This window comes from Melopsittacus undulatus, chromosome Z (genome assembly GCF_012275295.1).
Source record: "Melopsittacus undulatus isolate bMelUnd1 chromosome Z, bMelUnd1.mat.Z, whole genome shotgun sequence".
NCBI classification, from domain to species: Eukaryota; Metazoa; Chordata; class Aves; order Psittaciformes; family Psittaculidae; genus Melopsittacus; species Melopsittacus undulatus.
In genome coordinates, this window is record NC_047557.1 from 51,124,607 (window position 1) to 51,137,722 (window position 13,116).

A 13,116-nucleotide genomic window follows, 5' to 3' on the forward strand; every position below is an offset into this window, starting at 1 on the left:
CTTGAAACACCAGGTTTGAATTTTTGTAAAGTAAACTTTGTCAAAGGCACCTAAAAATTCAGATCAGTGCTGGCTGTACCTTGGTTCCTGGGAGAATCCAGGTACTGCAGATAACATAAGAAAAACACTACCAGGACACAATTCCTTCAAGAAATCTTAACCTCTGGGACTCTGTTTTCCATTAGTCAAATGGAGATGAATAATTATTTTCCTTCACCTTTCACGGTTTAGTTAGTGCAGGGACGCGTTGCCATACCAACAGCAATCCAGCTTGACAGTGGGACAGGGCTGGGAGTGTGGAGGTGAAGACATCCCAGGCCAAGCAAAAACATCCTCCCCTCTGTCCCTCCCTCCCTGTTTTCTTTGCTTCTTCCCTTCCTCCTTGCCTCCCTCCCTCCCTCCCTCTCCCTGGAAGAGAAGCAGTTTCTCTTTGTGAGAGAGCACAAAGGGGAAGAAAGAAAAGGAATTGTCCATCAAGCTCAGCAGAGAGCCTCAGGGGCTTTCAGCAGAGGATGCCACAGCCTATGAGGAGAGAGAGGCCCACCGAAGGTTGATTTTAAAAGGACAGTTCAACCCTAGCCACAGTGAACTGCCTCCAGCAGTCCCCAGCCTGTGAAGAACATGTGGCACTGAAAAACTCACTGATACCTTCCTGTGTTTTGCTCTCCACAGGCAGGCACAGCTTCCAAATAGCAGGGAGAATGGAGTGCCCCACTATTCATGGGGTGGCATTTACTCAGTGCTGCTGCCCTGGCAGCTCACTGAGGGCTCACTGCAGGCACCACAGATCTGGTGGATCTTCTGAGTCCTTTGCTACTTGCCAAAAGCATCAGCCGATCTGTAAATGTCACTTCAGGGAAGATGTAATAGATACATTCATTCCCTGCCAGAGACTAAATCCTCCAGATCCAAACAGGGTCTCTAGCTAGTACTGGAGGGAATTAAACCATGCATCCAGTGCCAAATCTGTGTCCCATCCCAGACACCCTTTGCAAGACACTTGAAGCAAAAAGGGACTGGCAATAAGCACAGTGAACAAGCTGTTTATTAGAGGAGACTGCAGTGAATATGAGAGCCACAGAAACAACTCAACTAAGGTCAGATGCCATAAAGCTGTGGTTATATTTATATATGTGTTTGTGTATATACAATAATTAATGGTGTAGAAGAAATAAAATAAGAACTTCCAGTTGCTTTTTCTCAAGTTGTAAGATGAGAATGACTGTAAAATAAAATGGAGCAATTCAAAACCACTACAGAGCTATCACACAACATCTCCATAAGGTACTCCAGACCACACAATTCCACTGGGAATACATGTTCTACCATGCTCAAAACCAGAATCAGAGCTCCTTGAATATCTAGAAATACAATTATCTATTAAAAGTAAACAAGCCCTGGGGAAGTGCAAAAACCCTTGGAGTGCAGGACAGAAAAACATCCATTCATTAGGGAGAATCACAGATTGGCTGTGAAATGAGGAATCTTCAAGTAAATGCTTGGGCTTCTGCATCACAAGGTGTTGATGTGCATTTACTATAAAAAAGACCAGGTCTTTATGGGATTGGACCTGTATTTGTCTTTGGAGCAGAGATAGTAGCAGGGAGCAGCAAAGTGAGAAGAAAAAAGGAAATGGAAATTGGGGCTACTGCTGTAGTTTAGGGCGCTCTCCTAGCCATGACAGACTTGAGTGGTTTTTCACTGATATGTAAAACCATAAATCACTGTCCTGGATGGGAGAGTGTAGCCAGGCCTGCAGGATGCTGGTGAATGAACTATCTCAGAAACGCCCCATCGCCCCTGAAACTGCACAAGGAAGAGAGCCACTATCAAGAGACAGCCAAGCATCTGCCTGGGGTAGGTAGCACCACTGCTGTGCTATAGCACCCTGGAACTTTTACATCACAGAGTAAAAGGACTGCCATGAGCACCCAACATGCAACTGCATACAAAACACTGGGAAATCATCTCCTCCCTGAGCTCAGTCCTGCTGCATAAGCCAAGGAGAAGGACTTCTTCCTACTTGCAGTAGCCATTGTTGATATATCCCCTCCTGCTCAATAAAGTCAAGCTGAAAGCGATGCTCTGATGGTGACAGACCACTAGTTCTTGTGGGCAGCAAGACACAGCTCTCCACCCTCAGTTCCCTACAACTTAAGGTGTTTTTCACTCACCCGACAGACCTTCTTCCATTTTCTCTGGTTCTTGATCTACAAGATTAAGCTGGCATATTTCCCATCCTCCCTCCCTTGGGAACCCACTCCCTTTGGTGCCCTGATCTGTAGACAACAATGATAACAAAGATTGAAAGAGTTTGACACAGCTAATGCAGTAAAGTTTATGTGAAAAAGGAAATAGAGTTATACTCCTAAGTACATTTTTGGACTGAACATCTACTAACATTTCCTCTAATGCTTGCACTCTTCTACCCTACTCACACCCCCATCAAAGATTCCTGGATGAGTAAACAACCACCTCTTGGGAACTTCAAGAGCTCTGATATGAAGAACAGGTTTAGCAACTCCTTTGTTTTGAGATATTTGAGATAATTTATTGGAATGGTTGTACCGCTTTTAGAAACTAACTTTGCTAAGAACCATGATGTTTAGGTGTCCAGAAACATATCTAGTCACTTCCAAAAATTTGAAAAGAATAGGGAAAAAAGCTGATTTTTTTTTAACTAAGCTACTGGCCAAGAAAACTGCAGAGATGAACTAGATGAGCAGATGTAGACCAAGCATAGACTCCTGCTGTTCTTGGTGGAGCTAAGTTTAAGTGAAATCCCTTCACCCGAAATAATGAAATGGACATCTATGACAGCATCTGGAAGCTATTCCTGGACATGCTTCAACAAGAGTAAATGCATTAAGGGTGTATGAGTTATATTATGGGAATAGGCAGCCACAGAGAAGTGGGAGAGCATAGAGGCCTCAATTAGGGGGGAAGGAATGAGAAGGAAGAAAGAAGAGTAGCAGCCAGCCCCACTGGCAAAATGGGAAAACACTGCTACAGGTCACAGTCTGTAATAATACCAACCTGCTAGATTTCATTTCTGTGGAGGAAGCACAGCTGCTACTCCCTGGACTTCAAAACTTGAATTGTTAAGTTAAAATGAGGGGGAGTAAAATATTGTTATAATGAATGAAAATAAAATGTTCTTGATCAAACACTATTATCAAGAGAGATGAATAGTTAAACAACAGCCCTAGCTACATCAGGACAGCTTCCCCCTCCAATCTTTCTCCCTCTTCACCACCGTGGGTTTAAGAAATAACAGTTATGAAATTTACCTAAGAGTACCATTAACTGCTGTTTTGAATTGATGCAAAAAATATAACAGATTAATACTTTGTCACTATTTTTTTTTAACTACACATTTAAATATCAATAAAAGCGCTAAGGATATACACCAGGTAATTACTTCCGTGGAAAGTCCATTAGACTTCCTATGCTTTTATGCCACAGAACAAACACTGAAAGAAAGGTTATAGACCCAACCAGTTTATGATGTAAAACCTCATTTTTGTTTCACCTTTTAAAAGTAAAAAATGTCATCAGGGAGCAAACAAATAGCAATTATGCTGCCAAAGCCAAAGTAGAGTTCCTCAGTGAAGATGGGAATCAGTTTCTTAGCATTCTCATCTCAGTGTCTCACAGGCATGCCAAAGACACACAACACAAGAAAAGGCCACGCATCCATTTACAGTAATTTTCAACATAACTCCAGGCTCCATCCTCACCTCTCCAAACATCCTGGAAATGCTCTTTCTGCCTAATGGTGAGTGGTCTGGTGACCTTTACAATATGCCAGCTAGTTCTGGGCTCACGTTTATGGCCTCACCACTATCAGCAGAGAGTGTTCTTATGCTTTACAGTATAAAGCACCAAAATGCAGCCTTCTTGCTTCACATACAGGCTTAATGGGTTCAGAAGGCCATAACCCAGGTTGTCTGATACTGCATTTTGCACAACCATGTTAGTCTCTTCTTGAAACAAATGCTCCTGAATTTGATTCGCACACACTCCACCTCCTTAAAGGCACTCACATTGGTTTTGCCCATGACAGCCCCAAAGAGGGAGATATGAACACAACATAAAATTCTTGATGAGATGCAAAGCAGTGCTTCTCACTTTGTGTTTTACCCCTTGAAGGAATAAATCCCAGTGATCTGCTTGCCTTTTCCACTGGACATCGTGGTGTCTTGGAAGGCATTGTTGGCCATTGTCTTTCTAGATCTCTAGCAAATGTGTTCCAATCCACACAAAATGCTTTTTTTATTGACCACACCTTTCATTGATTTATATTTGTCTGCATTATCCGTTTGCGTTATTTGCTGACTCACTGATAGAGTGGGTCAAATTCATGCTGGGTTCTTTTTACACAGCTGCTACAAAAAATTACTAACATCAGTGGAAGTAGTTCTTTCCTTTTACTGGTCTCAATTACATTGGTTAGGAACATATCCAAAGCTGAAGCTGTGGCTGGAGAGGCCCTCAGCACAGCAGTGTTTGAATCAAAAGTGCATTGGACTTGGAGGCTGTCCTCACCTAAGACCAAACCCTTGCTTGTTGGGAAGCCATAGCAGGAGGCCTCCTCTGATGTTCCCACTTGGAGACAAAGCGGCTTCACCTCCTGAAGGGGAAAGAATTCCAGCTTGCAAATCTAACCAACGATTTCTTAGGTACCATTTTACAGTCATACCTGCAAAAGCTGAGGGGTTTTCTTTCTTTGGGATGAGGGATGATGATAATGCCAACTCCTCACATAGACAGCTCATGTAGATTCACTATAAGCTCCCTGGGAAACCTGGGTGCTCCAGTCCCTCTGTAGGTGCCTCCTTCCTGCAGACTCTCCTTGCAGGTTGCACAGAAGTTTTGGCAAAGGCTGACCCCAGATGAGAGGAACTCAGCATGCACAAACTCCCTGTGTCAGGCACCAGCTTAGGATCCTATAGCACAAAGGTTTGCAACACCTGTATGAGGAACAGCACTCAGTTTCTCCAGCAGCCTTGCAAAGGCAACATTACCTTGGCTTCATCTTTGTGTCACCAGCCACGGGTTATGTGACCGAATCTGACCATACCTTTCTTTTCTTTTCTTCCATCTCACAGATACGCTCCATGTTTGGTTCATTAGCAGGTGAGTCTCACTTCTGCTTTATGCCATGACAGATTGAGAGTTAAATCTTCCAAGTGCAGCATTTCTGTATGAGCAGTCTGGCACTATGGTTCCTATTACATGCCACCCTTTGGACAACCTCATGATAGACTTTTTGTATTTAGAAGAGTTACAGCATCTTCTACATTTATTTCTGCCAAGATATCTTGAAGTAATTCAAAGAAGCCCTAGAACTAGGTTCACCCATTCAACAAGGTTAATAATTAGCTGGTATCAGATAAAATCTAGCATAAACTATACATATATAGAGATCTGTAGATTAATTAATAAGTATTTATACATACGTATGGTACTTTGTACACATATATATAGACTTTATGCTGACATGGCTGACTAACAAAGGGCTCTCAAAAGCAAAGATACTCTTTGCTTTTGAAGTGTGAAGTGTGCCCCGGTCAAACGTATGACCACTCATCATTTTCACAACAGAAGATTGAAATGAACATGCTTCTCATGTGAAGCACTGACTTCTGGGATGTCATCTAAGGTCCTCCTCACCAGCGCAAAACTCACTTCTGATTCCAGCAGGATCTGAAACCAGCCTAAGCCTCTCTTTTAAAACAAGCTTTTGAAAAACAGCTCATGCACCTGAGCCAAGTTTTGTCTGCTTTGCTTCTGTTTTTAAATAACGGGCATCTTAGACTCCTAGATAGGTATCTGGGAACTTGTTTTAGACTGGCCTTATTTTAGAAGTCCTTTGCATGTTCAGGGCTAGGGATCAGATTCAGTCAGCATCTGATCTTGAAAACAGTGTTCTTTATGAGTAGTCCAAGATTTGACTAATTGTCCAGGTTCCTGGGCCAAGGTCACACTACACACATGGCCAACTCCCAGGATGCTGCTAGGCAGAGTTATAGTGTAGTAGCTGTTGTCTGTCAGGATACAGAGTAGAGGAGCATTGCTCTCAAAGTGACAAAGGGGGCAAATTGATTTCCACTTACCCCGTTTCCATATAACAGAAATCCAGCCTGTTCAAGTGTACCATTTTTGATTCTCTATTTCCATAGCTAATAAGAGAATCGGGACAAAAAGCCAGGCATGACTTCGGCCTCAGTAAATAAAAAGTGAGCGTGCTAGGAACACGGGCATGTTTACAATTTCTTTCTGATAATCACAGTGATGTGTTTGTATCAGTTTTACAGATATACATCCTCTCTCCTCAGCCTGGTTCTAGCTGATCCATATAATGTATGCAGAAGGCTTGGTTCTCACCAAATAGAAATAGAAAGGAAGGTTTGCTGTGAGAAAATCTATTTTTTTACTGTGAATATTAATCATTTCAGCTTTGATAGTGAAGTGATAGGAGTGAAAAAGCCAAGAATTGCTCCAGGGCTCCACACAGATGACTACTGTAGCAAAGACATTTCCTGGAGATAACACTGCTTAAGCTCAGAATCATTATACATAGTACACAGTTAACTCCAATCAACCTGCTTGCTCCCCAAGATTTAAACAGAATTAATATGACATCCCAGCTGAAACCGGAACTCAGCAACTCAGAAAATAAAAGTGACAAATTAAAGCAAGTTCCATATGTGTTTTAACCTTAAATGGCAAAAAGAATACCGTTATGCCAGATGATAGGAGAGCAATATGGTCCCAATACACTGTTCATCTCCTTAACAGCTTTAAATAATGTTTGGCATTTCTGCAGCAAGAAAAGTATGGTAATGCTCTAAAAATTTCCATGGTTAAAATAAAGGTCATTACCTTTAAGCCTGGAAAGCCAGAACAGATATTTGACCAACTAATATGCATCACCCAGATATGCTGGTCATTTGGTCATCTTAATAGATTTCCACGACATGACAAAATTTTCCACATTTCAAACTGAACAAAAAGCTTCAGTTAAAGATCAATTAAATGAATGCCTTTCTTTCCTTTGGGAAATGGATAGCAACTATTCCAAGGGGAAACTTGAGTTACTCCACCAAAATTTTTCTTCTAATCTTATTTACGCTATAATATTTTAAGGCTCCATGAAGGTCACAGTTTTTAAAGGGAGCCCTTGCAAAATAATAGTCTGTGGGGCAAGTAGACAAAGGAAATACTTTCATCCCCTTCTGAACTGATAGGTACCAAGGCACACATTTGGCTCTGAGACACCCAAGGGCACCCTAAACACCACTGGCAGACCTGGAACCAACTGCACGTCCTCTTCCACTAACTTTGGTACAAACTTCATTTCAGATGGGTAAATGACCATTGCTTTAACAGGGAAAGATGAAAGGTCAAAGAAGTACCAACAACAAAATGTGCATTTACTATTGCTGTGTATCTTCTGCACACTCTATGAAAAAGCACAAAGGGATAATTGAAGATGAATGGTCAAAATGAGCACTAACAACTGACTATTGCACTTAGCTGGAAGTACTGTCTGCTAACAGAATAAAAGCAGTACTCTAAGTTACCTTAAACAAATAGTGAAATTTAAAAAATAAGCACTTCTGATATAATTGATGCTAAACATCCTTTCACTGTAAAAGCCAGGTCTAAGTAGCATTAAAAAGGGGTATTTATTAAAACCAATTATGCCTATCTTCTCCTTCTACCCTACTTCTACTTCCATTCTCTCTGCTTTTAACTTACCACTTCTCCTGCTAGTTTACTTTAACAAAGGCAGAGCAGGGTTTTCCTGTTCATCAGTGAAGAGGTCTGAGCTATTCACTTCTGCAAACTGATGTGTATTTACAATATCTTCAGGAAAGCTCTGTCATTGCATTGGTTTGGACAGTTTGTGCTCTGACAGCCCAAAACTAATCAAACAGCAGTGCTTCAAACTGCAAAAGATGAGAAGTTTTACCTAATCTGTAATTTCTAAGGGGGTTTTTAAAAAGGGGAGAAGAAATAATCCTAAAAATGAAGTATAATTTGGAAACTTCTAATTATCAGAATCCTTGCACTACAAGGAAAAAATGCTAAAAGAAAAAGAAAAGTAAAATACAGCACAAGTAAGGATCACACAAATGCACAATGAGACTGATAAGAGGAATCACAAAAGGAGAGAACAGTATCGTTTTTCACATATATGAAACATTTCACTTTGAAAAAAATTACAGCCTACAGGTAAAACTCCACTAGCTTGTGCTAGTATGAAATCAATTTTGACCTAGTTTTATATTTTCATTATAATACATAATACGAAATTAAAAAGTCAAAACATAAAATTTTTATCCTGTCTTTTGAAGCACCGATACATTTCATTCTGACAACATGAGGACATTCTGATATTTGTCAGAAGTTTTTGATTTGTTCTTCTTCCACCAGCTCAAAATGAGACTGGATGAACCTATCAAGCCTTCAAGACAGATGAAAAATGTAATGATGTTACAGTAAGTTCTCCAAAAGCGATATGGCACAGGCAGCTCATGAAGGCAGTATGTAACAGCAGAAACAGGAACATAAGCAGGATACCATGTTTGGCAATGATAACCAGACCATGTCTGGTCCCTGATGTGGACCACTTTAATAAGTGATCTAGTCCTTATTAGATATATCACACTGACTGTGTTATGTACTGTATTGTTTATGTACATGTACTGCATGGAATTAGATGTTCTGATATTAAAAATTAAACAAGGTTATAGGTAAAGAAGATTGTGTCTTAGCTAAATGTTGAGGGCTTTTTGAGCAGAAGAGCTCCAAAGTACTATCCAGAGCCATAATAAAGTTAGGACATCACCACAGTAATATACATCCATACTTGATATATATATGCAACTAAGAGATCTCACCCCTGAGCTGCATCTCTCCTAATGAAGCACCAGGTTAAATAATGCAGGTAGGCTTAGCCAAAGGAATAACATCTTCTGATGCACCAAAGACTGAACAGAAGAATGGATGAGGAGAGTATATCAAGCGATAAAAACATGATTAAAAGGAGCAGAAACAAAAATGTGGAGAAAAACCTGTCATCCCACCACTAAACAGTAGTTGGGATAGAGAGCTAATGTTATGGTTTCCTTCTTTCACAAGTGATAGAAGTTCTTGTAAGGTTTCTGTACTGTAGCTCTCTTTGATAAATCCAAAGGGGAAGATTTTTTTTAATTAAATAAATAAATAAGTAAATAAATAAAAGGAAGATTTTTTATTTAATAAATAAATAAATAAAATAAATAAATAAAAGGAACACATTCCATGAGCAAAAAAAAAAGGGGGGGGATGAGCAAAAAAGAAAAATGGGGGGGATTCAAAAGAATATTTATACATAGAAATTGTACAGGACAACAGGAGCTTGGTACCCTTAACATCAGGATCCAGTGCTTCACCTGGTAACATTAAAAATACAAAACACAGAATATACACAGCACAGCTGAACATACTTCTGACCTGGTCCACATTCCCATTACACGAGCTCTCCTCAATGTCAACTGCATCTTTGCTCCACCTCAAGCAGGCCACAGTTCCTCTTAGGCAGACTTTCTTTTGAGAGACAACTCATTTTACCTCCCAGATCTCTTCCATTCCTGATGAGCCTTCCCTGTTCTGCATAGAAAGCCATTTGCATCCCAGTGACACCTAAAGTGGAAATGACAGGCAGTCCTTCCAGTCAATGGCACAGCATCCCAGCTTTCCGGCCAGACTTTTCCATTCTCTGCTCCTCTGTCTGCACCCGAGTTACACAGTGAGACCCATCTCTGGGCTTTGGCACACAGAGAAGCATGATTTCCACATCCAGCAATTAACGCTTAATGAAAAAACAGTAGCCACAGCAACTCCATACCAACATTTGAGACCATCTGTTACTGTCTTGTTAGTGTACACTTTCTAGAGTGACCAATCGACTTCATACCAACAGTATGGTATGCATCTGTTAAAGAAATATTTTACTGCACAGACTCTGGATGGATTTCTGATGTGGGAAAAAGATGCAAAACAAGCCAAAATAAACACTGGCCTGATTATTTTAAGATGCATCTCTTGCTCAAGCACATGTAAATAAATCTCACCCAAGACACAAAAAGGTGGAGTTATGCTGAGGAATGGCTTTGGCTTGCCTTGGGAAAGCTGCTAAGAATAATTAGAATGTTTCAATGTAACCATTTTTTAATGACCTGTGCATGAGTTCCCAACAGTTCTCTTTTCCTAAGATGGTGTCGAACTACTACACACAGGCCAGCAGCAGAGAAAGGAAAATGTTGACAATACATTTGAAAGAAAGGCACCAGTGCTGTTGTGTGTCAATACTCATCCGAATATGCCCATTTGATATTTTACTGACAGAACTGAAAATATGTTGGAATTTCAAACTTGTCGAGATGGCTAGGATGCAGGGATTATTTTCCCCTGAGGGCAGATAAACAAGACGGATGGGCTAAACTTCGAATCGCCTAATGATCAAAATGCAAGGTAAGCTGTCATAGAAAAGGCTCTTCTCATCCTTGCTGACAGCATGAATTCTTCTGAATTATTTCTAGTCTTTCTGATTAATGGGCCTAGTGACTAATTAGTTCATGAATCTTACTCATAAACGGCACTTTGATAGCTGCCTAATGTTCACTTTGAGAGAAAGACCTCACTGATGTCAGCTGGAGATGTGCTCTCCAACAGAACCTGTCCCTGGATGATCTCACAGCTGGCAGTGGTGCACACGTGCAGCCTGGCCCTTATGGTGGAGCCACCCTCAGCCAGGATGTCAGATCCACACTGCCACAAAGGGCAGAGGGAAGTGGAGCTGCACCCAACCTTTCTCCCCGAGCTCAGAGTGGTTGTGTCACCAGCCTTGTGTCACTTCTGAGACTGCAGTGTGGAGCAAACACATTTCTGCATGGCAGAACACTTCCCTCAGCTAAAGAACCAAACAAGATGGCAATATCCTCTCTTGTAAGGGGTGAGATCACTGCATCCCGAAAGAGATGCAATGTGCTCCTAGCACTGTTGTGTGTTAGGGACACCCGAGTCATACACTGCTGCTCTGTGTCATGTTGCTTTTTCTAGAGGAAATCAGCCCAACCAGCCATCAACCAGGAGGGCAGCAAGAACCACCGGGATGACCTATAGGAGCACCACACTGCCCTCTGACAGGACAAAAACACATACATGAGATCCAAACAAATGTCTGCCAGGTAAAATGCTGAAGATGTACTTGGTTGCACCAGAAGTAAGCTGAGCTCTTTAACTAATACTTTGAAGAATACCCATTAAAAGAATAACAGTTTCATTACTCCATCTCATTGCTCCCAGTTTCTGCCTTTTTCCTTGCTTGGAAGAGCTAGAATTCATTTACTTTGTTGTTACATCTGGACTGTACTGTTACAGTCTTACACATGGCTTTAGATCCCATTGTTCTCTACAAATGGCCCCAGCTACTAAATGTCAGTGTCAGGGCCTGTATTTATGGCGAAAGACACACAGTCTTTGGCTTTATAGGTCTTCTGAGATCCCAGCAGCGTATTGACATTTCATTTTAGCCTATCACAATATGTGGGGATTTTGTTTGCTTGGGAGGGATTCAGTTTGAAGATGCATTGAGGTACTGAAACATTAAAACTTGCTCTACTACAACTACGTAAATTGTCATTTGGCCTGATGAACAAGAACAGCAAATGTAAATGGCAGCACTTGCTCAGTGTTCCCCAGTACAACTATTTTGAGTTGTGGTTCAGTTTGTGCACAGGTATGCAGCTCTTAAGACATCTCCTGTTGTACCAGGGCCCACATGCGCAAAGGAATTTCTCTGCCCCAAGCAAAATGTGGATATTACCTGGGGCATCAAGAGTGCCTCCAGCACCATCCCTTTGAGATCCAAAACATATTTCCACACGGATGTATTTCCTCCCAGCATTTAATTCTGAAAATGTATTCTTGGATGCCATACCCTGAGGAGTCACACATAGGCAGAACAGAGGGAAGAGAGCTTAGGAATTCTATGCAAATAATTGTCTTTCTCTGATTAACACTGACTATATCAAAATGAGTTACATAAAGGGGAAAGGCCAAGCCTTCTGTGTTTCCTCATCCCTGTGGTCCAGAATCCACATACTTAATCCACCTGTAACTGAGGCCCAGCACTGATCTCCAGTATTTAAAGAGGTGTAAATACTGTTCTGTTTTATCATTAAATCACAGACTTGCTTTCCCACTTGTCTCTACCTCAGTTAATATAAGAACATACCAAAATCTGGGAGAGGTTTGCCTCCCACAGTGTTCCTTCTACACAGGAGGACCCTTCCACTGCAGTTCACTGCAGTGGCAGCTACTGCCAAGAAAGACAGATGCACAGTGAGGGTGCAGACTGTCCTGATCCTTTATTTCGTAGTTACACAGGTATCTGCAGCTCTCCTAAGCTAGTGAAAGACTTTACCAGCTTACCACAAGCTGAGTATTATCTATGCCAGGATTTCAACCTCTGATCTCAGCAGTGCTTTCAAAAGGGTGAACACAAAAAATACTCCAGCTGACATAAAACTTGGTCCATCTCCCTCTTCTGCTCAAAAGACAAAAACATAGGCCTAGCCTCAGCCTCAAAGGGTACTATTCAGTACACACTGGCAAAATCTAATCCCCAGAACAGCTTCTATGACTGTGATCTTCCATTTTCTTCACCTGTAGAGACAAAAACAACTGAGTATGAACATCAAGTCCAGAATGCTCAAAAGCCCAAAAATCAGCTCAGAAAAAAAAGAAAAAAACAATACCAGTTGTGCAGCATCTACTACAACAGCACTATGAGGCATTGCTTTTGCTGGTTTTTGTCCTCTGGTGTCCCAGTGCAAAGGTGTAACTGTGTCAGGTCTTGATACGACATTTCATGCAAGTGTATTTCCTCCCTGTGGTCTGCAAGTCCTCCTGGCTCCTACCTGTGACACACAAAAGACGGCAGAGATGAACAATTCTGACAGACCAGGGACAGACCATCAACTCCAAGTTGTTATGTGCAGCTGATTTAAGAAAAGGGTAGCCTTTGCAAAAAGGCTGGGGTCATTCTGTTAGCTAGCC